The sequence below is a fragment of the Amblyomma americanum genome, chromosome 7 (assembly GCF_052857255.1).
Source record: "Amblyomma americanum isolate KBUSLIRL-KWMA chromosome 7, ASM5285725v1, whole genome shotgun sequence".
In the NCBI taxonomy this organism is placed as follows: Eukaryota; Metazoa; Arthropoda; class Arachnida; order Ixodida; family Ixodidae; genus Amblyomma; species Amblyomma americanum.
The window spans coordinates 149,552,659-149,577,245 of NC_135503.1; the positions used below are offsets into that span (position 1 = coordinate 149,552,659).

Sequence of the window (24,587 nt, forward strand, 5' to 3'; positions counted from 1 at the left end):
ACATTCACGTCAAATCTGCCTGCCACCTTTTTTAGATTATGAGCCGTTTGGTGCATATACGGAATAACAGCAAATTTTTTTCCTGTTCTGTCCAATTTTGTATTCAAGAAATCTTTTCGCACTACCCTCATCAGCTTCTCGCCCAACTTTCCATTCTACTATTAGTTAGTATTAGGCCAGGGGTGTTTGCGGTTGCATGCGTGGTGCGAGTAGGTTCCGAGACTAACTGTGCGAGGTTAAAATTTAAACAGACATCAATGAAGTTCTTGGCCTCTGTATTCCATGTTAATGAGGAAGTGCCTAAACTCTGCCAATCAATGTCCGGTTAATTGAAGTCCCCGAAGAGGAGAATGCGCGCATTTGGGTATTTAACAACAAGATGATTTATAGTATCATTCAGATGTCGACAGAAGTTTGGATTTGACTGCGGGGGCTTATAACAAACGCCGAGAAGTACTGTTACAGGGGGAGTGCGAATAATTAGCCATAATGATTCCATATCCTGTGTGACGTGTGCAATAGAGCATAATATACCTCGGTGAATTGCAACAAGAACACCGCCCCCCCCGTGAGTTTTTTCGATCGTTTCGGTAGACGTTGAATTCGGGTAAGTCAGTAAAAACTTCAGCGTCGGACACGTTACTGTTTAACCAAGTTTCAGTTAGTATAAGTATATTGCTCCTGGAAGACGAAATTACATTGGATATGAGTTCACGCTTTGGGAGGAAGCTGCGGATGTTAGTGAATATCACGGAAAACGAGAGAACATTTGAGGGAACATTTGAGGGTGTCGCACGCTGGCGTTTTATTGGTGTAGGGTGAAGGGACGATTGCTACGCGAGTTGCTTGACGGTGTTAGATGAAGTGTCAAAAATATAACGGTTCAAGCCGATGTGAAGTGTTTTAAATCGCAAGGAAAATTTTGCAGACCTGGCTTTAGCAAATGCAACAAGTTGTTTTCGCGCGTGACGAACGGCATGCGAGAAGTCCTCTCCAACACTATAAACCGTGTCTTTCAGATTTCGCCCATTTGATAGGAGGGATTCTTTAGTTTTGCTACTCGTGAATTTCACGATTATGGGACGATGTTTATCTTGTGAGTGACGACCGAGGCGATGAGCTCTTTCTATTTCGTGAGGTTCCACAGTTATTTGAAGGATATTACGGCAAACATCAATGATTAGTTTTTCAGATTCTGCCCACGTTTCGCTATCAGTAGTGTCAGGGATACCATAGAAGATGAGATTGTTACGGCGTGACCTGTTTTCAGCGTCCTCTATGCGGGTTTCTAGTTCCTGGATTATACGCGCCATGTTGCTTGAGTCAGCCTGCATCTTTTCAATGTCGTTTCGAAGGGGAAGTAGTGCTTGGTAGTGTGTTTCCAGGTCGGCCATACGATTGCTTAAATCAGTTATGGTTTTATCCGTAGTAGTGAGCTGGGATTTCAGACCTTGTACTTCGGCTAATAGTTGGGTTTGGCCTGCGGTTAGTTTCTGGAGTTCCGCGAGTACTGCACTGCTGTCGTTTGGACCAGGGTTAGTTTCGATATCTCCTGATAACAATAGCAAAGAATGAACAACAGTGACACACTCGGCGGCAATGGCAACACAGCACTGTGGGCTCGGGTACTGCACCAGAATATAATTGCTTGATCTTTTGGCAAATAAGGTATATGATTTACTAACCTGCATTGCAAAGATCAGCGGATTAGATGGCTGCGCTGAGGTGCAGTCACCGAGCCCACAGAACGGTGAAGGTGGCGGGGGTGCTTTTATATGGGGGGAAGCTGTTGATGTCCGTGATGATGCGGCCGTCCAAGATTCCTTCGGCGCCGGCAGCCACTGTTCTTCTGTTGTGGCAGCAGTCATCCGGGGCGGGCAGCTGACGAGCGGCAAGCGGTAGCGTCCCGGCTCGTCACTGGAGCATAGTGGTGCGCAGTCAAACGACGCACCCGAAAGAAGGCTTGCCAAGGTCGGCAACAGTAGGCTGACGAACAGCTGGTTGATCGTCTGCATCGCAAAGATCAGCGGATTAGAGGGCTGCGCTGAGGTGCAGTCACCGAGCCCACAGAACGGTGCCGGTGGCGGGGGTGCTTTTCTATGGGGGGAAGCTGTTGATGTCCGTGATGATGCGGCCGTCCAAGATTCCTTCGGCGCCGGCAGCTACTGTTCCTCTGTTGTGGCAGCAGTCATCCGGGGCGGGCAGCTGACGAGCGGCAAGCGGTAGCGTCCCGGCTCGTCACTGGAGCATGGTGGTGCGCAGTCAAACGACGCACCCGAAAGAAGGCTTGCCAAGGTCGGCAACAGTAGGCTGACGAACAGCTGGTTGATCGTCTGCATCGCAAAGATCAGTGGATTAGATGGCTGCGCTGAGGTGCAGTCACCGAGAGACACAAAAAGAGAAGACAAGGTGGGTTCACCCTTTCGTCTTTTTGACCAATGACCTGATTTGGGAGCCGTTGAGAAATTCGAGAGGTAATTGGTAGGGTTCCATACGGGCCTAATAAACTCGTTACTTCTAGATTTTTAATCGGTCATTTTTTGCCCCTCCCAATGTCTCAATTTGAAAACATTCTCGAAATCGCAATGATTCTATACCATGTATATAAACCACGCTTTTGCGTGTTTAATTCATGGCCGCACCGCCCGCATTTCAATCAAAACATAAATAAACTGCCATTTTGGTACGTAGTAGGTCTTAAAAGATCTGAAATAGCCTAACGCAATATGCTGTGCCTTCGTTGATTACGAAGCAACAGCAAGAGGAACCAACCATAATATATCATGTTTCACGTAACTTGAACCAAAGATTGAAAAACAGTGTCGCACCGGAGCTGGGTGAAATCAAGGGCATACTGTTTCCCGTCGTGGGGCGCTCGTCAGGTTACTTTTGGAATACCTCTTCTTAATTAGTTCATTAGGTTAGATTAAATTTGCGAAATTATATTATTCACTTTTGGGTCACGTGCGTATCTTTGAGCTTTAAAGGGGGCTACCAAACAACCAATCTAGTTTTTTGCATCAACGTATCTTCTACGGGGCACTTTGTTTTTCCAGCTGTTGAGGAGAGCCCAGGAAGTATGAAAAAAAACCACGTGATTGCGCTCTTGCGCTACCGTATTGTAGCGATGCCAAGCGCGACCTGCGTGAAGGAAGCGTGCGCGCTCACCGCCTCGAAGTGAGCGGTGGCCGAGGCCGCTCTCAGCATAGTTTTGAAAATGCGTCAGCACATTCTTGCTGAATATGGGAAACGCGCGCCGTGATCTGCGATAGGTGACAAGGCCATCGAAAGCCAATTCACGGGGAGGTTCTATTCAGCCATCACGTAGACAACCAAAAAAAGAAAAGAAAAGGAGTAAACCAGTGTATTTCAACGTAGGCTCCGTATTTTTTTATCATATTAAAGTCCGCTGAATTGAGCAGAAGCCGGTTACTTGTGCGCGCACGTTTTGTTTGTTCAAAACACGGTTGGGAGCGCTGAAATATGATAGCGCACAAGTGCAGTCAGGCTGTTTTTTCATTTTTTTTATTTATTTATTTACAAATACTGCAGGCCCTATTCGGGCCCAAGCAGGAGTGGGTACATACAACAACGTAAATTGCCATTGCCAATTAGCAATTAAGAACACAATAAACATGTACATACATCATTGTAACACTATACGTAACAGAAATAAACATGAACGTACAACAGTGCAATACGTAAACAAAATAACAATGAAAAAGCGTGACGCAAAAGAAACTGCTCTCATTGCGGCAATTTTAGAGGTCAAAGAAAAGGTTATTTGAAAGCTGAACGAACGATTCTATTGAATTAGCGTTAACTACTTCTTCGGGTAATTTATTCCATAGTGAAATTGCATGGGGAAAAAGAGAATATTGATGGATGGTAAGGTTACTTAATGGTTGCTTAATTGTTTTGTTGTGGTTTGTACGAGCAGAGCGCATGGGGGGCTCGGGTAAATAACATTCACGCGCTATTTTGTAGTGACCATGGTACAGCTGATATAAAAATTTGATGCGAGATACAATTCTGCGATGAACTAGTTTTTTCAATTTCGCCCTGTCGCGAAGAACGGACACGCTTGAAAAACGCGAGTATGTGTTGTATATAAACCGCAAAGCTAAATTTTGCACTCTTTCTATTTTCTTGATTAAATATTTTTGATGAGGGCTCCAGATTAAATCCGCATATTCTAATTTTGGTCTGACAAGAGCTTTGTATGCTGTTAACTTAACGATTGATGAAGTACGGCGCAATTTCCGTTTCAAAAATGCCAGCTTTTTTAGAGCGTTGCTGCAAACGTTTTCTATATGGGGTTCCCAACTTAAATTGCTTGTGAGTGTAACACCTAAATACTTCACTCGCTGGGTTTTATGAATATAAGAATTATTAATAATATAAGCAAAATCTAAGGGTTCTTTCTTGTTGGTAAATGTAATAGCTGCCGTCTTCAAAGTGTTTAGCTTCAGTCCCCATGTTTCACACCATACGCTAATTGAGTGCAACGCGTCATTGAGTCTTACTTGGTCGGAGTGATGATTTACATTAGTATAAATAACACAATCGTCCGCAAACAACCGGATCTTCACAGGCGATTGAACAGATAAATAGATGTCATTGATATAAACTAAGAACAACAAGGGACCGAGGACTGACCCCTGTGGCACCCCTGAGTGCACTTTCAGTGTACTAGAAACGCAGTCTTTAACAGCAACGTATTGTTTTCTTGAGGACAAATAACATTCTATCCAACGGATGATATTGCGTGCAATGCCCATTGAGAGCAGTTTAGTTACTAAATCGGCATGCGGAACTACATCGAACGCTTTGGAAAAGTCCAGAAACACTGCATCGATTTGACCCCTCATATTCAGCTCATTCATAAAATCATCCGTTATCTCAGCTAACTGTGTTATTGTGGATAAACCAGCCCTAAATCCATGTTGATTTGCATGAAGTAAATGGTTATTCTCTAAATGTGTTATAATCGCTTTAAATAAAATATGTTCTAGCAGTTTACAAGTTGTGGATGTTAAGGAAACTGGTCTGTAATTATTTAGTTCTAGAGGGGATCCAGATTTGTGAATCGGAACTATCCTTGCAAGGCGCCAGTCATCTGGTATCACACAGGATTCTAACGATGTTTTATATATTACATATAAGTACTCTGCTACCCAGATTGCGTATCTGTTAAGGAAAACATTAGATATTTTGTCCGGACCTGATGACTTTTTTATGTCTAGATTACGTAAAAGACTAAGGATGCCGTTTTTGCTTAAGTCTACTTCGGGCATCGGATTACGAAGCGTGTGAGGTTGCAAGTGCGCGTGCGATGCGTTTATGGTAAAGACCGATTGAAAAAAGGCGTTAAATTCATTAGCAATGGTCAAAGGATCGTCAATGCCTGTGCCAGATGTTCTGATCTCTGTGATGCCGCTTTTATCTTTAGATAAATATTGCCAGAATTTCCTTGGTTGCTCTGACATGAAAGAAGTCAATGTGGAAGAAAAGAACTGATCTCTTGCAGCACGCACTTTATCTTTGAAAGTGCGTACTAGACTTGCAAGTTGTTTCCTGTCACCCCGTTTTCGAGAGCGTTTTATTTTGCGTTTCTGATGTATCAGATTACGATCCATCCACGGGTACTCCCTGTTGATGCGCTTTTTCTTCAAAGGCACGTAGGTGCTTTCACAGTGCATGACTATGTCTTTAAACTTTGTCCACAGTACATTAACGTCATTTGTCTCATTAAAGGAAGGGAATAAATATTCCATACAACTAATAATTCCGTCATCATCGCGGGCATTCGCGGCATTTCGCGGGCATTCTTTAAAGGGCTTTGAAGGGGATAAAGTTAATTCGTTTTGTGGAAGATTAGTTTTATTCTGTCAAAATTTAAACCTCCCCGTCTTGGCGCCTTTCTCTCGCCTCTCTTCAGTTTTCGCATGCCAAAACATCAGCACACCTCCGCCAGCCCCTCCCACTCGGCCCCTCCCCTACCTCCACCGGCTGCTGTCGCGTGCGTGGGGCCGCGGCCCTGGTAGCTGCGTGACCTCTGAAAACATTAAGCGCGGTGAACAGGTGACGACCCCGGCTGCTGACGTCACTTGCACGACGTGAGGTCGTATGCGAGGTTTGGCGCGAAAGCCCGGCACCGCACGTCGCGGCGAGGTGGGCAAGCAGCAGGAGGAGGTCTCGTATGCGGCATGGACGCTCGTTGGCCTGTACTCTACATAGTGCAAGCATTTTAAAGGAAAGATCTAACATCCTTTTCTGTGGCCCATTAAAATGCCAAAAAAGGACCACGTCGCTAGAGAAAGATTTACCGGTTCTTTCTTAAACCCCTCTACACTAAAGGAAACGCACATAACCCTCTAATGAATAATCGAAAAATTTCACGATTAATTTCATCTAATTCCCTAAAAAGCGGAATTTAAAAATACTCTGGTGAACGCTATACGACGGAAAACATGTCTTGGATTTGATCCAGCACAGTCCAGCTCCTTTTTAAATCCTTGGTTCGTGTTACGTGAAACACCCTGCATATAGCCTTGATTGCCCGAAAACATTTGACTCAGTGGAAACCTCAGCAGTCATGCAGGCATTGCGGAATCAGAGTGTTGCAGAACCTCTCATGTGAAATATGGCAGATATCTATAACAACTGCACAGCCAGCGTAGTCCTTCATAATGTCCACAATAAAACTTCAGCAAGGAAAGGTGTCAGGCAACGAGACACAATCTCGCCAATGCTAATCACCGCCTGTCACAAGAGGTATTCCGAGGCCTGGATTGGAAACAGCTGGGGATAAAAGCTAATGGAGAACACCTAAGTAATCTGCGATTCGCTGATGACATTGACTTGCTGAGTCACTCAGGAGATGAACTGCAAATCAAGATCAATGAGTTAGATAGGCAGAGCATAACGGTGGGTCTAAAAATTAACATGCAGGAAATCAAACTATTGTTCGACAGTCTAGCAACGGAGCAGCAGTTCACAATTGGTAGCGAGGAGCTGGAAGTGGTAAAGGAATACTTAAGGCAGGTAGTGGCCGCCGATCCGGATCATGAGAGGGAAATAACTACAATAAAAATGGGATAGAGCGCATATAGCAGCTTCTCCAAGATCATTAATGGCAGTTTATCAACATTTCTCAAGTGAAAAATATCTACAACAGTTGTATCTTACCGGTACTCAGCATGGTAGTGTAGCAGCGCAAGAGACTATAGACCGGAAGAAATAAAGACAGACATGGGCGCTGGCTATTAAGTGGATTTCTATTTCGAAGTACAGAGAATATATCGCGATGAAAAGAGGGCGGTACATCGATAAGAGGGCTGCTCGGCCAGTGGAAACCAGAGGACAATCACGTCATTGGATAAAAGATGTATTAGTTGTGAAGAGGTGGGGGTGAAAGGCGATAAAAGGGGGTATAAACGGCCGTCGCGCGAAACAACAAAAGAACGTTAATAAAAGGTGGAGTTGAAGTTGCCCAAAAAGAGCCTAAAGCAATAAACACTGAGAAAAATAAAATATTAACAATAAAACAATAAAAAACGCAAAGCTGCAAGGAGTAACGGCCTCCAAACTTACAAGCTTAAAATGTAATCGAAGGAGAAGCTAAAGAGGTCCAAACGAGGCTATAACTTTTAAACCGAAAAATCTGCGACCTGAGGAGGGCCTAGAAGGGATAACTAATAAACCCAATCTGACAAATAAAAGACTAAAAGCCAGAATTTAAACAATAAAACAATAAAATGGCAGTGAAACATTCGAGCCGAGTGATCAGTCACAATACTTGCCCGACTCTGCTTAGGAACTTCAATTCTGTCTCTGTTGTTTATCCGACAAAAAGTTTAATTGAATTTATCCGAGAAAGAATTGACAAAGTGTAAGTTGGGGTTTATTCGGAGAAGCTTGTTAGCGGGAGCAGGGCCAACCGCAGTCCGAGGTCAGCTAGTCCAGCCAGGAGCGTGCACCAGGTGATGGCCACGCGGCTCGCGCATATGCTCGTCGTCTTCCTTACAATGGCCCCCGAACAGAAGAGCCGTCCGGGCGACTTAAGGGGAGGACAAAACAGCGGGGTCGTAGTATATCTTGAGGAGCTGGATATGGACAGTCTCACGGCCGCGGCGACTGAGATCGGGTAATGGCGTCAGGGGCTCAACAATATAGTTGACTGGAGATGTTTACTCCAAGATGCGATACAGCCCTTGATATATAGCGAGTAGTTTCCGGGAGAGGCCTGGAGTACTGGGAGATATACATAGACAAAAGAGCCGGGTGAGAAATGCTGGGAACTTTAATCTTCATCTTGGCGCATTTTCTAATGGACTGGGTAGCTGTCGTGAGCGACCGGGCGATCTGGCGGCAGTCTTCGGCGTCCCTAGAGGCTTCGGAAACGGTGGTGCACTCAGATGCGTCAGGGTGGTAGGGTAGAACAGTATCAATGGGAAAGGAGGAATGGCGGCCATAAAGGAGGAAGAAAGGAGAAAATCCTGTCGTAGACAGCGTAGCACTATTGCTCGCGAACGCAATATGCGGGAGAATGAGGTACCAATTCATGTGGCTCGAACCGGCATACAAAGCCAGCATGTCCCCCAGAGTGGAGTTAAAGCGTTCAGTGAGGCCGTTCGTCTGATGCTGGTGAGCGGCGGAAGTCCGATGGATGAGGTTACACTCACGGAGCAGAGCTTTGATATCAGATGGGACGACACGGTCTTTGTCGCTGCGTATTTCTGGAGGGGCACCGTGTCGAAGGATGAACCGATGCAGAAGAAAGGATACCCCATCCTGTGCCGTGGCAGCAGATAGCCCGGCAGTTTCAGCGTACCTCGTGAGGTGATCGACGGCAAGAATGATCCATCGTTTGCGAGAAGCAGTATATGGGAGGTGCCATATAAATCAATACCAACGCGGTCGAAAGGGCGAGGCGGACAAGATAGCGGCTGCAAGTAGCCAGCAGTACGGGTAGTGGGTGTCCTGCGGCATTGGCAGTAGAGGCACGAGCGTACGTATTTCTAAACGAAATTGTACATGCCACGCCAGTAGTAGCGGAGACGGGGGCGCGTGCAGGTTTTGAAAAGGCCTGCGTGACCGCATTGTATGCTAGTGTGAAAACATGAGGAGATATAGGACTGGAGGTAGTGAGGAATGACGAGGAGCCATTTTCGTCCATCATAATCATAATTACGGCGATAAAGCAGGTTATCTCTGATCCTCAAATGGGAAGCTTGACGGCGCAGCGCGCGGGATGGTGTAACCGCCGATGGGTCGGGGAGAAAGTCGAGAAGAGCCCGAATCCAGGGATCCTTGCGCTGTCAAGAAGGCATGTCACTGACGGTGGGAGATTCAGAGGCTCCGATTCCGCAGAGGCTGGCAAGTTGGGCGGGGAGCGGGGAGCGAGACAAGGCGTCGGCATCCTGAAGCTTGCGGCTCGCCCGGTAGACGACTCGGATGTTATATTCTTGAAGACGCAGCGCCTTTCGCCCAAGGTGACCGGAAGGATCTTTCAATGAAGAAGGCCAACAAAGGGCGTGATGATCCGTAACGACTTCGAAAGGACGGCCGTACACGTAAGGGCGAGACTTGCCTAAAGTCCACAAAATGGCGATGCATTCTTTTCCAGTCACAGAGTAGTGAGACAGCCTTGGCAAGTGTGCGCGGCTGGCATAGGCAACGACATATTCGTCGTATCCATATTTGTTCTGGGCGAGCACTGCACCGAGACAAATACTACTGGCATCCGTGTGAACTTCAGCCGGATCGCCGGGTCGCCGTGGCGCAAGATGGGTGGTGCCGTGAGGAGACGAAGCAAGGTGTTGTAGGCGTCGTTGCATGCGACTGACCAAGCCGAAAAATCTACATTGGCGCCTAGTAGCTGAGTGAAAGGGGCAGCAATTGAGGCAAAGCTGCGAATGAAACGTCTAAAATAAGAGAAGAGCCCTAGGAAGCTGCGAAGTTCGTTAGTGGTGAAAGGTTTGGGGAATTCAGTCACGACACGAAATTTTTCGGGGTCAGGGCGTACACCGTCTTTCGACGCAACCTGACCTAAATATCAGTTCATAGGCTCCAAAGGTGCATTTTGTTAACGTCAGCTGCAGGCGGGCGTTTGTGAGGCATTTCAAGACGCCCCGCAGGCGAGATAGAAGCGTTTGGAAGCCGGGTGAAAAGATAACGATATCGTCCAGGTAGCACAGGCACATCTTTCACTTGAGGCCACGCAAAATGGTATCCATCATTTGCTCCAAAGTAGCAGCAGCCTTACAAAGGCTGATAGGCATGACGGTAAACCCGTAGAGGCCGTCAGGGGTCACAAACGCGGTTTTGGAATGATCTGCAGCTGCCATGAGACGTGCTAATAACCAGAGCTCAAATCAAGGGCAGAAAAGACAGCCCAGAGCGTCATTAATAGGGGCCGAGGGTAGACGTGTTTGCGTATGATCTTAATAATGCGGTGGCAATTGGCGCAAAATCGAACGGAGCCATCCTTCTTCTTGACGAGGACAACCTGGGAGGCCCAGAGGCTGGTGGAATGCTGAATAACGCCGCCCTGACGCATGATGTCTACCTGTTCTTCAATAACCCGTCGTTCAGTGGCGGAAATACGATATGGGCGCTGTCGCAGAGGGGCATGGGCGCCGGAGTCAATGCGATGCTCGACATTCGACGTACATCCCAAAACGCGTTGGTGGCAATCGGAGGAGGAGCGAAACTCCTCAAGAAGCACAAGAAGCTGGGTTCGCTTAGTTGGAGGTAGAGTGGCGTCAATAGAGCGAAGTAGTTGGTCGGTCGACAATGGGGCGGGCGCAGGAGTAGATGAGCTGAGGGCGTCCATGGCGAACGGCGGTGATTCTGCGGCAGCGTCGGGGTGTTGAAAACAGAATCAAAGAGCTGCACGGTGCCGACGCAATCTCCGCGGAGCAAAGCGAAGGGGCTTGAAAACGGATTGAAGACCCACAGTGCGGTAAGGCCGGCGGAGAAAGTGAGCAGGGCATAAGACAGTGGCAGGCAATGGCGGCCCATAAAAGTAGGAGACGGCGTGAAGAGGACACTGGCATCGCGAACAGAAGCACCGGAGAGAGGCACAATCACGGAAGAGCACGCAGGAATAACGGTACTGTTGGCGACAAAAGTTTTGGCAGAAACAGGGGCAGCAGCAATTTCAGTCTCTGGCACGGGATTCGGCAAAGTAGAGAGTGCTATTTGAGCCCGGGCAGAGTCGCTTACCGCGTCATGGAGCGATAGGAAGTCCCAGCCTAAGATGATCAAATGCGATTACGACGGCAGAACGATGAACTAACCAAATATAGAATGTCTTCTATGACTACTCGAGCAGTACAGGCTGCTAACGGCTGGATAAGGTGCGCACTTGAAGTTCGTAACGACAGGCCAGAAAGGGGCGTCTTCACTTTCCTGAAAGTTTGGCAAAGCGCTGCATCCATGACAGAAACCGCAGCACCGGTGGCGACAAGCGCCATCACAGATACGCCCTCTACAAAAATTTCAATTAAATTAGGGGCAGACAAACGGGACCTTTCAAATTTCGACGACTGCGCAGTTCTCGCCTCAGGAACAGTGGCATCTAGATTTGCTCTTGAGTGGTCGAGGGATGCCATCGATCTGAGAGATGGAGCGCCGACGTGGAGAAGGCGAACGGCGTCCAGAGAAGGCTTTGAGCTCAGAAGACAGAGAACGCCTGGCGGGAAGTGAGTACTGACGCTGGGACCAGTAACCGGAAACTTCAGGAGGTATTCGGGAGACGTTCATGCGTCGACGGCAAAGTCGCGCCACATGACCTGGCAAGCCGCAGAATTAGCAGATCGGGCGGCTGTCAGGCGTGCGCCAGGCGTTTCCCAGTTGAACAGGGGGTCGATTATAATCAGGCGTGTTCTAGGAGGTTCGCAGATGAGCAGGCAGCAGAATAAAGGCAGCGGACTCTTGAACGGGACCAGAAGACGGAGCATAGGTAGGTGGCCGAGGTCGTGTGACGACGTCCGCATGTCAGCGGGGCCGCGAGTGGTGTGGGCTGAAGAGCTTGCGGGAGTGCCTCAGCGACCTGTTCTTGAATGATGTGCCGCAGATTCGGAGTTATGTATGGTGGTGGCTCTTGATGGTGTGAAATAAGCGAGAGCTGCCGAGCAACTTCTTCACGGATGAAGCTCTTGATTTGTGGCAAGAGCGATGACTGGTCTCTTGCATCGTTCAGGCCAGCAAGCGAGTCGACGTTTGTAGTGTGTTCGCGTGTCAGAGCCCCTTGCTTGCATAGTTCGCTGAAGCTCTGACACATGGTGACGACTGCCGCGACGGTGCGCAGTTCTCGCGCCAACATGTGAGAGGCGTCGTCATCAGTGCCCTTGAGAATATGCCTGATCTTATCAGCTTCGAATATCTGTGCGTTCACGCTCTTGCACATAACGATCCTTGATGTAACTCGTGAAGTTTTCGCCTACCTGCTGTGACCGCGCACGCAAGCGCTGTTCGGCACGGAGTTTTCCGACTGCCGGGCGGCCGAATACCTCTTAGAAGTTTCGTTTGAAAACAGACCATGATGTAATTAATGTCCGCCTCGTGGTTCCGATACCACAGATTCGCCACGCCCGTCAGATAGAAAACCTCATTGTTCAGTTTGGTTTCCGCGTCCCACTTGTTGAATGAGCTCACCCGCTCATACGATATGAGCCAATCCTCAACATCATGGTCGTCCGTGCCACTGAAGATAGCGGGGCCTCGCTGGCGGAGAGAACCAGCACAGACGACGTCGGCCGGGCTGACTTGTACGGCTTGATGGTTAGGCATCGTGGTAGGAGGTAGCGTTCGGTTGCGGAGTTTCAGGGCGAGAGGATATATACCCAGCGCCTCCACCAAATGTAAGGCAGCAGCCCGTCTTAGAATTTGGGAGGCAAGGGCTGATATCTCCCCTGCTAGATAGTGTTCACAGGCCCCTCGAGAGTCCTCGATTACAGTTCTCGATTTTGAATCCATGGCAGCGAGAGGTATGGCGACTTCCTCCGCCAGTATTGAATTAGGGGCTCGAACGTATAGCCCATCGATATTCATTCCTCGGCGGACTGCATCAGCCGTGTAGAATCCCGTGGACGACGGCTCTGTGATGTCCGCGTAGTAGAAGCCGTTTCTCGATCCATATTGCCTCTCGAACGAGCGAGCCCGCGCTTGTCGTCTGCCTTCGTGTGAAGTCGTGTACATGTTACACGGGAGAGGAGCCACCCAGAGCATATGGCGCCACAGCACAGGGATGTTATCCATCCCCTCTGGAATGTATATGTGTTGGATGTGTAAGTGGTCTAGCAGGCGGCGCCTAGTAGCCGTCTGTGAGAGCCGCGTCTATTCTTACACGAGGTCGGCTTCCAGCAATTCCTGGTAGGAGTTTAGCACCCAAACGCTTTCAATTTGGCGTCGGAGTTAGCCACCGGGAGGTCCAGTGCTCGCTTTGTCGCCTTCTTGATGATGGTGTCAATGCGCTCGTCATCCTGTTTGGTGATGCGAAGGTACGGCACGGCGTAGAGGATCCGGCTGACCCCGAAAGCATGGGCGAGCCGTAGCGCGTCCCTGACCCGCAGACCATCCCGGTTGTTGGAAACGCGGTGGATCATGCGCCCTACTTATTCGCCGATGCGCTTTGGTTTCGATATAGTAGAGTCCGACCTAAGCCTCTTATTGATAAAGGGGCCCAGGATCCTGAGCTCTGCCACTTCTCTGGTGGGACCCCCCAACAGAGAGATGTGTAGACACGTGTTGTCCTTGTGATTTGCCCTGACATGAAGAAGCTCTGATTTTGCTGGAGCACATTGGAGACCTCAGTCGGCAGCATAGGCGTTGACTATGGAGGCGGCCTGATGAAGGCGGTCCTCCATCTCCCCAAGGCTCCCCTCAGTGGTCCAGACTAATATCGTCTGCGTAGAGCGCATCCTTTATGCCCTCCACCTGAGCCAGTTGGCCAGGAAGGGGCATCAACGCGATGTTGAAAAGGAGCTGTGATAACGCCGCCCCCTGTGATGTACTCCATGTACCCATATAGTGTACGGGCCGTATTCTTCGTCCTCGATCCCGAGCCGTGCCTGACGCGCAGAGAAAAGTCTCTGACATAGGCGAAAACTTTCGCCCCGCAGTAGGTGGTGTTCAGGCTAGACAGTATGCTGTTGCGTTTAAACAGTGTCAAAAGCCGGTTAAGATCTAGGGTGAGGATAGCCTTATCATTTCGTTGCATGGCTGTGGGTCGTATTATGTTCCTGTGTAGTTAGAGGAGGACATCTTGTGCAGACATGTGCGGGTGGAACCCAAACATAGTGTCTGCAAAGAGGCACTTACCCTGCGTATATGGAGAGAGGCGATCACGTACCATCGTCTCCGTAAGCTTTCCACACACGAGATCATTGAGATGGGTCTCAGGTTATCTGTATTCGCAGCTTTATCTGTTTTGGGGATGGAATTTGAAAGCGAAGTTTTCCATTCGGGATGGAGTGGGCGTCTATCTAAGATCTGATTTATGTATTGTAGCAAATGGAGATAGGCCAACAGTTTCACTGTTATGCGATCCTGACCTGGGGCTGTACCTCAGCGCATTTTAGCCAGGGCCGCCTTAAGGTCATGCAAAGCAAAAGGGATGTCTAAGTCTTGATTTGGTTTGCCGGAATGCGCGTACTCGGGCCCATCCGGGTCATCTGTGTGGCAGAGATACCTGTTGCACAAAGTGCCCGCAAGTTGCGCCGTCATACCTTGGTACATGTTGACAGCCCGCTGTAGGAGTTTTTGCATCTCCCCTTTCGTTCTAGCAGGGTCGAAGAGGCTGCAAAAGAGACGCCAAGTCCCCTTCGTGCTCATCTGACGCGCGGCAGAGTTGCAGTGTTCTACCCAATTGGATTCTGCGAGCTGTGCGGCATATACCGCAGCCTGCTCCGTAAGTTCCGCAATGCGAGCTCTAAGCTTGCAATTCGTCTTTTGCTTCTTCCGCCGTCTTGTTAAGTTCCGGGGCGCCTCCCAGAGATGGAGGTAATTGTCCACTGCGGAAATCTCGTCGGTAGTGGGATGTGTTTGCGTATGTTGCTTCTGTACGCTGGTGACACGTTTGCTCACTCCGCATATCCGTCGGAGAGTAGCACAGGAGGGATGTCATGAGTTAGAAATTGGTGCCAATTCGCCAATTTGGCCTGTCGGCTGTTTCTGCGGGCTGCCTTCGACAAAAGTGTGATGCGGAGAAGGTAGTGGTCGCTGCCAAGGGAATCCCCCAGGTTCTCCCAGGTAGCGTCTCTAGTGTTTCTAACAAGAGATAAGTTAAGACACGTGTCACGGGTCACCGAGTTGCCCACACATCTTGACAAGCCGCGTCCGTGAGCAACGTACGACGACGGGTGGAATGAGCTCTGCCATCTTATGTCCCCTGGCTTTCTCGAAGTGACTCAACGCCGCAGTGAAGGCTGGGGGCGTTGAAATCCAGAACGACCACCAGAGGTTTCTGGTCTGCAAATTTGAGTGCGCGATGGAATATTTCGTTCAAAGTAACGCGCGGCTTATGTGGGGGCAGTATACGTTGAGTACATGTATTGACCGGTCGCGGCGCCTGAAAAGCAGAACCCTGATCATCGTGCCTTCCTGCTCAACTTTCTAGGTCCAGGTCGACATGGAGCGCGGTGTACGTCTTATGCACCATGATGCAGGTCGAGCCCTCCCCCCCCCCCCCTGAAACGAGCTATACCCAGAGAATTTAGCACCATTACCGAGCTTCTGCAGACTAAGAAGAGCCGGCATGTCTCCGAGAGACTGCAGGTAGAGTGGAGGTGTGACCGTTTCGTCCAGGCTCTGAAGCCCCTGCAGTTCCATTGAATGATCTCTAATTGTTCTAATTTGTTAGCTGGACGTGCAGGTTGGCAAGCCTTATTGATGTTTATCTGTTGTTTCTTTCTCTACGGTGCTGGGACCAACTCAGTCCTGGACCGGCGTAGCCACAGCCAGGCGCTGCACTAGCCGCGCGGCCAGCGGGCCGGAACCAATTTCTTCCGCTGCCTGGTGGGGAGCTGTTTTACGCCTTAGCTGCGGAGGGTAGCAGCAGACAGTATTTTTTATTTGGGAGCTGACCCAGGAATGTCTGGAAGCTTTTAAGCAAATGTGGGCCTGAACATATCATGAAAGGATTCGCGGATCGCTATCATGATTTGGTTCGGAAGGGCTGCCACCCTTTCCTCCAATTGCTCAGCTCTAAGCTCCAGGGCCCCGAAGCGGCCAGCGTCAACGGGCGCTGAATTCGACCACTCTGTCCGCGGTCCGCCGCGAGACGCTACTGAGGCAAAATGATATAGAGGAACCGTCATCGCTACTCTCTGGCTCAGTGTTCTGCATCGGCTCAGACGGCCCGGCCTGCTTGGCTTCCAGTTCCTGAATTTTATGGGCGACAGTTTGGCTTTGGCGCCTGAGCTTTGGTACCTGCCGATGTAGGGCGGATTATGTCGAGGAAAGAAGGTATCCAGAGACCTTTTCTTTAAGTTCGCAATGAGGCATAAGGACCCAAAGACTACCACACTCCAAATGCTCACCTGAGTTTGACCTCGTGCCAGGGGCGAGAAATCCCCGGCTTTGTAGACCATAGGCCTTGTCGTGTTCCCGGACATTACAGACTTGGGCGGCCGGGAATGAGCCTTCTTGGGTGCGTGCTTGGGTGCCGGAGCCTGCTTGGATCCGGTCTTGGGCGTCGGGACCTGCTTGAGTACAGGCGTCTGCTTCTGCTTTGGGGTGATTGGAAGTACCAGCTTGATGACCATGCTGTACTTTCCCGCGCAGCCAGCCGCCCCAGTGGGATGACTGCCTCCTCAGATGAGGCAGCACGGGTAGCACTGATGTTCCGCTGGGCCGCCGTCAGGAGCCGCAGTAACCTGAGCCCCCCAGCGTTCACAGCGTGCAGGCTGCGGCCGCGGGCAGGCGTCGACCCAATGCCCCACCGTGCCACAGCGAGGGCAGGCAAGGATCGTCTTCTTGTACAAGCGGACAGGAAGCCGCTCGGAGCTATAGAGCACTGTCCATGGAGCCCTTGTCCCCACAAAGTTGATCGCGAGAATTGGGGGTACTCCCCAGTTTGCGCACAGACACCACGTTAGGGTCCTCGTTGAGTTTGTGCTTCACAGTATTTAGACGTATCGTCCAGGGAGACCGTAATGGCGCTCTTGCAGAAGTCTAGAGGGAGCTTAGGTTGGCCTCTGAACGGTAGCTTGCGGCCTCCGACCAGCAGCATGATGTCCCGGAGCAGCTTCTCTGCAGCATCGACCGATTAAGTGTACACGCCAGAACATTTTGATCCCACACGTGTCCCGCACTTGCCGCGTCCCTGAGGATGCTGCGAATGGCAGCGCCGGATTGACGTGGACCTAATGTTGCCTTCAGGTCGATTTTGTCTCGTGGCTTCAGCACCACGATAATGTCTTGTTTCCATATGTGCCGCGTATGCTGGGGCTGCCAACGGGGCAGTTTGGCTTGTTTCAAGGCTGCAAGTGGCGCGTGTTCGCCCTGTGCATTTACACAGCGGCCCGCCACCGGCTGCTTGGCGGCGTCAGCGTCGGCGTCCGTGGAGGCCGCCTTCTTCTTACGTCCGCGCCATACGCGGAGCATATCATGAAAATATTCTTAATCGCTGGGAAAAGGCTCCTCATTTTGCGCAGTTTCCATTTTTACGATCCTTAGGGAGGTTGGATCGTAGCCGGTGACTTGGCCTGGGGCCGCCAAAGCCGGGGAATCCCCGAAAGCGGCCGGCGCAGGCCTTGCCACCGCTAGGCTTAGCGCCTCAGTCGCGTGCCACGTCTTCAAGGCACCGAAAATTGTGGCATGCGACAGCTACGGCTGCCGACCAGCCGCATCCCCCTATCCAAGGGGCAACTGCATGATGAGGCCTCAAAACTGCTGGTGGTTCAGCTCTGGTTAACAGTGGTCGAAACCGATGATCTACATCTCCCTGTCTACGTTTGCGGTCGACAGACTTGCGGTTTTCATAGATAGCCTTATACTGACACACACACATTCGTAGGCATTTTTATTTCTTAAACGTCTTGCTTTCTTCGAAACGACATTAAAGGTGCTTACACAAGAGAATATATATTTAATATAGCTTCGGTGATATTTGCAGCTGTATTATTGTTCGTCGTGTGGGGAAATATGGAGCCAAATCCGGTTCTAAATGACGCGCAAACTCTGCAGATAATTTCAGGAAGTCAAACTGAAAAAAATGATTCCGCCACCATCTGGAAGACGTTGCAGTAACGGGCGTTAGCCGTATTATAAGTGACGTCACCAATCAATCACCAATTATATACATCGCTCACGTCACCAATCAATCATAACTTGGGTGGCTATTGATTTCCTAAGCCGCCGGTCATCTTGGATTGATCGGTGACGTCTTTAATTGGCTGCCATCTTGGATATATCAATGACGTCACCAATCAATCACCAATTCGATATACTAATGAATTACGTCACCAATCAATCATCAATTGGGTTGCAATATAGATTTAATATGGGGGCCACCATCTTTAATTCCTCATACAGAAAATTTTACACCGAAGGGAGGTGGATTAATGGATGGAAACAACTTTTGTTTGACAAAAAAAATGATCTTCCAAGGTGGTCCCCTACTGGTGCAGGAGTCCACGGGCTTGTGCTTCATATAAAGCCCGATCCAACAGGCATTTCTCGCAGGCGGGCTGAGCAGTTCACAAAGCAGCCTTTCGGGAAGAATGAGTGGTATTGGGGATGGGGGTGTACTGCCTTTGGTGAAATACATTCCCAAAGGTAGGGGAAAATTATAGATCTGGGCACGCCACAGGTGTTACAATGTACAATGAGAAGGGAAGGTGGGATGAAAGCATGACAGACGGTAGGGTGAAATAAAGCAACCCGTCTATAATTTTCGCCATGTGGCGCTGGATAAGAGAGACAAGATACTGTGGGGTGGTGGCGTTGTCATGCGGCTATTTCAGTGTGGTGATTTGATGATATTGTCACGCGTGAATGCGGGAGATCACTGATTACAAGAGACAGCGGCGGGCTTCGTCGAACAGTCCGGACCACAGCTCCAGATCACTGTCACCTCCACTTCCTCTTTTTGAGGTGGCGCGTGATTCAGGTCAGCGCTAAGTGGACATGCGGAATGCACCGTGTCAAAATGCATAAAAAACCGATGGGGCGTCTTGCGCAGGGTTGGGTGCCTGATCGTCCGCAGTTCGGGAGGAGAGTTCTTGGGGCAGCGCATGAACGCGCTCATTACCGGGGATCGAGGCATGCCCAGAGATCCACGACAGAGTGACCGTTCGGTCGAGAGAGGTGGCTGTGGCAAGAATACGTTGTGTAGCCGGCGCCGGCACGCCCTTTAAGTGGTGGCGGTATACGGCCTAGGAATCTGTGCAAATTTCGGTTATGTTTTTGTCAATGGTGGAATCGGCCAGCGCAAGTGCGATGGTGGCTGCTTCCGCCTCTGCAGGCGAATTACTTCGGATAGTGGCGGCGGCCGCCACTGTGCCGTCTTCATAAGCTGCGACTGCCATGAAAAATGTCACTTTAGAACTTTCTGCCGCGTCAGCATAAAGGATATCGGAACGGTTGCTGTAAGCTTTGGTGTAATAGCTCGTTCGAGCCTGCCGCGTACCCTGATAAAGGCTAGCGCTCATATTGCATGGTAGGGGCTTCTGATATATGTGATCCTGCGTGCGCAGATAAATAATGTAAGGTGTAGGACATGTTAAGATGGGAATGGGTGGATTGAGACGAAGCTGTCGCAGTAGGCGTTGTCCCGTTTCCGTGCGATTCTGGCGGTCTAATTGGTTGGTGCGATGAGCCTCTATTAATTCGATCATGGTATTGTAACCGAAAGCCGGCATAAGGGACAGAAGGGCACACCAGGACTAGCCAGGCAGACACACTCAGCGAGCTAACGTATGAGCCGGGGAAGACAGACGACCAGCGGGTGCTGTCCCACCGCATGGCGGCGTCAGGAAATGGCTAACACTGTGGCATTTCCCCTCCCCTCCTCTCGGAATCACGGAAATCCGGAATAAAGTCTGTGGTGCCGGACTTGGCAGAATAATTCCTAGCGGGCGTAGTAGGGCTTCATCCCGGCAACGTGGACGATTTCGGATGCCGCCTGGAGGAGCGAACAGACTCTTGCGGGAGCACTTCGTAGTTTACGTCACTAAGTTTTCGGAGTACCTCGTAGGGTCCGAAGTAGCGGCGCAGAAGTTTTTTGGAGAGACCCCGCAGACGGATTGGGGTCCCAACCAAAACTTGATCGCCAGGGTGGTAAAGCACCGCCCGGTGATGAAGGTGTTAACGTTGAGTGTCGCTTTCCTGCTGGGTACGGGTTCGCTGTCTAGCTAGCTGGCGGCCGGCTTCTGCGTGCCGAACGAACTCTTCAGCGCCAGCGACGGAGGGACGTGCAACGTCTGGCAGTAACATTGCGTCCAGCATAGTCGTGGCATCGCGACCGTGCACCAAACGGAACGGCGTGAAGCGCGTCGTCTTTTGAAAAGGAGTGTTATATGCGAACTTGACGTAAGGAAACATCTGGTCCCAGTTCTTATGGTCGGTGTCGACGTACATGGAAAGCATGTCGGCAATGGTCTTATTGAGTAGCTCAGTCAGTCCATTTGTTTGAGGATGGTAGCCAGTGGTTCGACGGTGACTGGTGCCACTGAGACGCACAACTTCCTTAGTAAGGGCTGATGTAAAAGCCGGGCCGCGTTCAGTTAAAACGACGGCAGGAGCACCGTGATGGAGTACAATGTTAAAGATGACAAAGTTCACAATTTCGGCAGCGGTGCCACAGGGAAGGGCTTTCGTCTCACAATACCGGGTGAGGTAGTCGGTGGCAACTATAATGTACCTGTTGCCCAATGAAGATGTCGGAAATCGTCCCAGCATGTCCATGCCGACCTGGTGGAAAGGGATTCGAGGCGGATCAATGGGTTTCAATAGGTCGGTCGGCTTCAGAGGTTGCCACTCGCGGCAAGACTTAACGTAGTGCTGGGAAACTGTAGCAAGCAGGGGTCAGTAATAGTTTTGCCGTATCCGCGGCAACGTGCGAGGAAAGTCGAGGTGGCCGAAGAAAGGTCGCCGTGGCATGCGTGCAGAACTTCGTCTCGAAGCAACATTGCGACCACAAGCAGGTACGGAGCCTCCGTGGGACCATAATTGCTCTTGTAGAGGATGCCACCGCGCAAGCAGAACGACGATAGCCCGCGTGTGAAGAAGCGGGGCGGCGTCGAGGTACTCTATAAGGGGTCGTAGCTCGGCGTCATATCGCTGTTGTTGAGCAAGGACGGACGTGGTTAAAGCGCCAAGAAAAGCGGGATCGTCTTCCGTGTCAGCAATCGTGTAGGGGAGAGGAGCACGGGACAGGCAGTCTGCGTCGCTGTGTTTGTGGCCAGACTTGTACACGATGGTAACATCGATTTCTTGCAAGCGGAGACTTCAACGCGCCAGCCTCCCCGATGGGTCTTTAAGGTTCGCGAGCCAACAAAGCAAGTGGTGATCGCTCAAGACTGGAAATGCGCAACATACAAGTATGGCCGAAATTTCGTTACCGCCCAAACGACAGCAAGGCACTCCTTTTCCGTGGTAGGATAATTCGCTTCACACCACGACAGAGTGCGGCTTGCATAAGCAATCACGCACTCAACACCATCTTGCCACTGAACAAGGATGGCACACAGACCAACGTTGCTGGCATAGGTGTGTAGTTCTGTGTCCGCCACTTCGTCGAAGTGGCCAAGAATGGGCGTAGCTTGGAGGCGGTTCTTGTGGTCGTCGAAGGCTGTCTGCTGTTCTTGGGCCCAGATGAAAGGTTGGTCGTCCTTTGTCAAGCGAGTTAGAGGCTCGGCTGGTCGGGAGAACTCGCACAAAACGTCGGTAATAGGCGCAGAGACCCAAAAATGGCACACAGCATGCTTATCTGTTGGGGTCGGAAACGCAGAGATGGCAGGCGTCTTGTCGGGGTCAGGGCTAACACATTCAGCGCTCACGATATGACCCAGGAACTTCAGCCGTTGGAACGCGAAGTGACATTTCTCTGACTTGAGCGAGAGGCCAGCCGATCGTATGGCCTCCAGTACTGCACTTGAGATGCTCGTCGTAGGTGGCAGAAAAAATGAGAACATCATCAAGGTAGACGAGGCAGGACTGCCATTTGAGGCCAACGAGGACAGTGTTCATCATTCTTTGAAAGGTGGAAAAAGCACAACACAAGCCGAAGGGGAGCATCTTGAACTCGTACAACCCGTCAGGAAAAACGAACGCTGTCTTCACGCGGTGCCGTTAATCTACCTCAATCTGCCAGTACCCACTGCGGAGGTAAAGAGAAGAAAAGTAGCGGGCATGACGCAGCCGGTCGAGAGAGTAATCGATTCGAGGTAACGGGTAAACGTCCTTTTTGGTAATTTTGTTAAGTCTTCGATAGTCGACAAAAAAATCTCCGCGTCCTGTCCTTTTTGGCGACCAGCACAACGGGCGAAGCCCATCGGCTTGTACACGGCTGTATGACATCATTCAGGAGAATTTCGTCCACCTGCTGTCGTATCGCCTCACGTTCTTTCGCCGACACTCGATGGGGGTGCGGACGAATAGGCCGCTCACTGTCTTCAACTATGATGCGATGTTTCGTTATGGACGTCTGCCTGACTTTAGACGTGGTCGCAAAGCAGTCATGAAAAGAGTGAAGGATGGTTTGCAAGCGGCGATGCTGAACAGTGTTCAAATCAGGGTTCACGTCAGCCTTAACTGTCCATCTAGGTCCTCCTGGAGGGGTGTCCCTGGACGTTGACAACGCGAAGTGGGTGGCGGGCTCGCTAATTTTATCGAAATAGGCGATGGCTATATCTTTTGCCGAGTGGCGGTATTCGGCGCTAAAGTTCGTAACCAGGAGCTCAGTTCACTGGTTCTGCAAGGCGATGACGCCCCCTGCGATGCAGACTTGTTGGCTCAGCAGTAAAGACCAGATTGCTTCTGCGATGCCGTTGGACGCGCGGGGGTTGTCGCAGTCCGCCGTAACGAATAAGCTGGCACGCGGTGGTAGAATGAAGTGGTCGCTGGACACGCGAAAAACGGGTATTCCTGGCGCACTGTCGTCGGCTACGGTGCATGGAGCGGAGAATGTCACCATGAGTTCGCAGAGGTCGATGACAGCCCTATTTTCGCGAAGAAAATCGAAACCGAGGGTCAGGTCCTTGGAGCACTCAGCCAGCACAATGAAGCAACCAGTGAAGATGATACCACGAATCTCAATCCTAGCGGTGCAGACGCCGAGCGGCATCACCACGTGACCGCCAGCGGTCCGAATTTGTGTGCCTTGCCAGGGTATCAGCACTTTTCTCAAGAGGGTAGCAAGACCACGACTCATAACTGATAAATCTGCGCCGGTATCGATGAAGGCAGCGGGACTGGTATTTCGGCTGAAACAACCTCATTTTCTAGAACGCGCGCAGTGGAAGGTTCCGGAGAGGAGGGTCGAGTTGTTCGTAGAAATGGGGCGTCGAGCAGAGCTGGGCGTCGGAAGGGGGTTGAAGCAGCTGGAAGATCGGGTTGAAGGTCAAGTCGGCGAGCGGAGAATCTGGTTCGAATTGAGGAGCAACGGCGGCCCTACCCCCAGAGGTCGCCGTCTTCAGGTTTCCCGGCGTGGACTACAGGACTGCCGGATGGGCAGCGGGCGACCTGGGGAAGAGAACCGATGGTGCGACGGCGACCTGGACGGGCGCTGTGGTGAAGGCGCAGGGAAGACGCCGGCCGATAGGTACTGCTCGATGTCACGGGGTCGTTCACCATAGCGTGGCCGGGGTGCGTCTGGTGAAACCCTCACATGCCCATCCGACGATACGGGTAGTGGCGCAGTATGTGGCCGGCTTCACCGCAGTGGAAGCACAGGGGCCGGTTGTTCGATGTGCGCCACGCGTGTGCTTTGCTGAGGGGTAGTCGCGCGTCTGAGAGGACAGGCGAAGTCGAAAAGCGCTGATACGGAGCAGAAGGAGCAGGGAGCAAAACGCCGGTGGTGCTAGCGAAGAGCTGCGCAAAGCTTCACTGTACGACATGACATGCGGATCAGGCAGCGGCTGGTCCGGCCATTGGCTGCACCGCTCGACGGACTTCGTCGCGAATGACATCCGAGATGGCTCCGACACCCGGGTGTTGCTCGACAGGGCGAAGCTTCTGTTGCTCCTCGCGCACAATGCTCCTGACAAGCTCACGGAGGGCCTCACTCTCGATTCCAAGCAGCGGCATGTTGGAGTCCATAGCATCTATATTCTCCGGACGGCCGTAATGCGCGAAACTCTGCTGCAAGGCGCGCTCCATGCTCGTCGCCTCCTGAGCAAAAGTCAACCACTGCGCTAGGAGGGTCGCGCACAAGTCCTACGAAAAGCTGCTCTTTCACTCCTCGCATAAGATGACGCACCTTCTTCGTTTCCGACATGGTAGGATCTGCGCGGTTGAAGAGCCACGTCATGTGTTCGACGAACATGGCGACGCTCTCATTTGGCCGCTGCGCTCGGGACTGCAGGGCGACTTCAGCTCGCTCCTTCCGTTCGTTGCTGCCGAAGGTGTCGAGC

The 24,587-nt window shown here is 50.9% G+C and overlaps 1 pseudogene; it reads right to left on the reverse strand.

Moving 5' to 3' along the window:
* Positions 1-737: 737 nt before the first annotated feature.
* LOC144098167 (uncharacterized) lies at positions 738-24,261 on the reverse strand (annotated as a pseudogene).
* Positions 24,262-24,587: the final 326 nt, after the last annotated feature.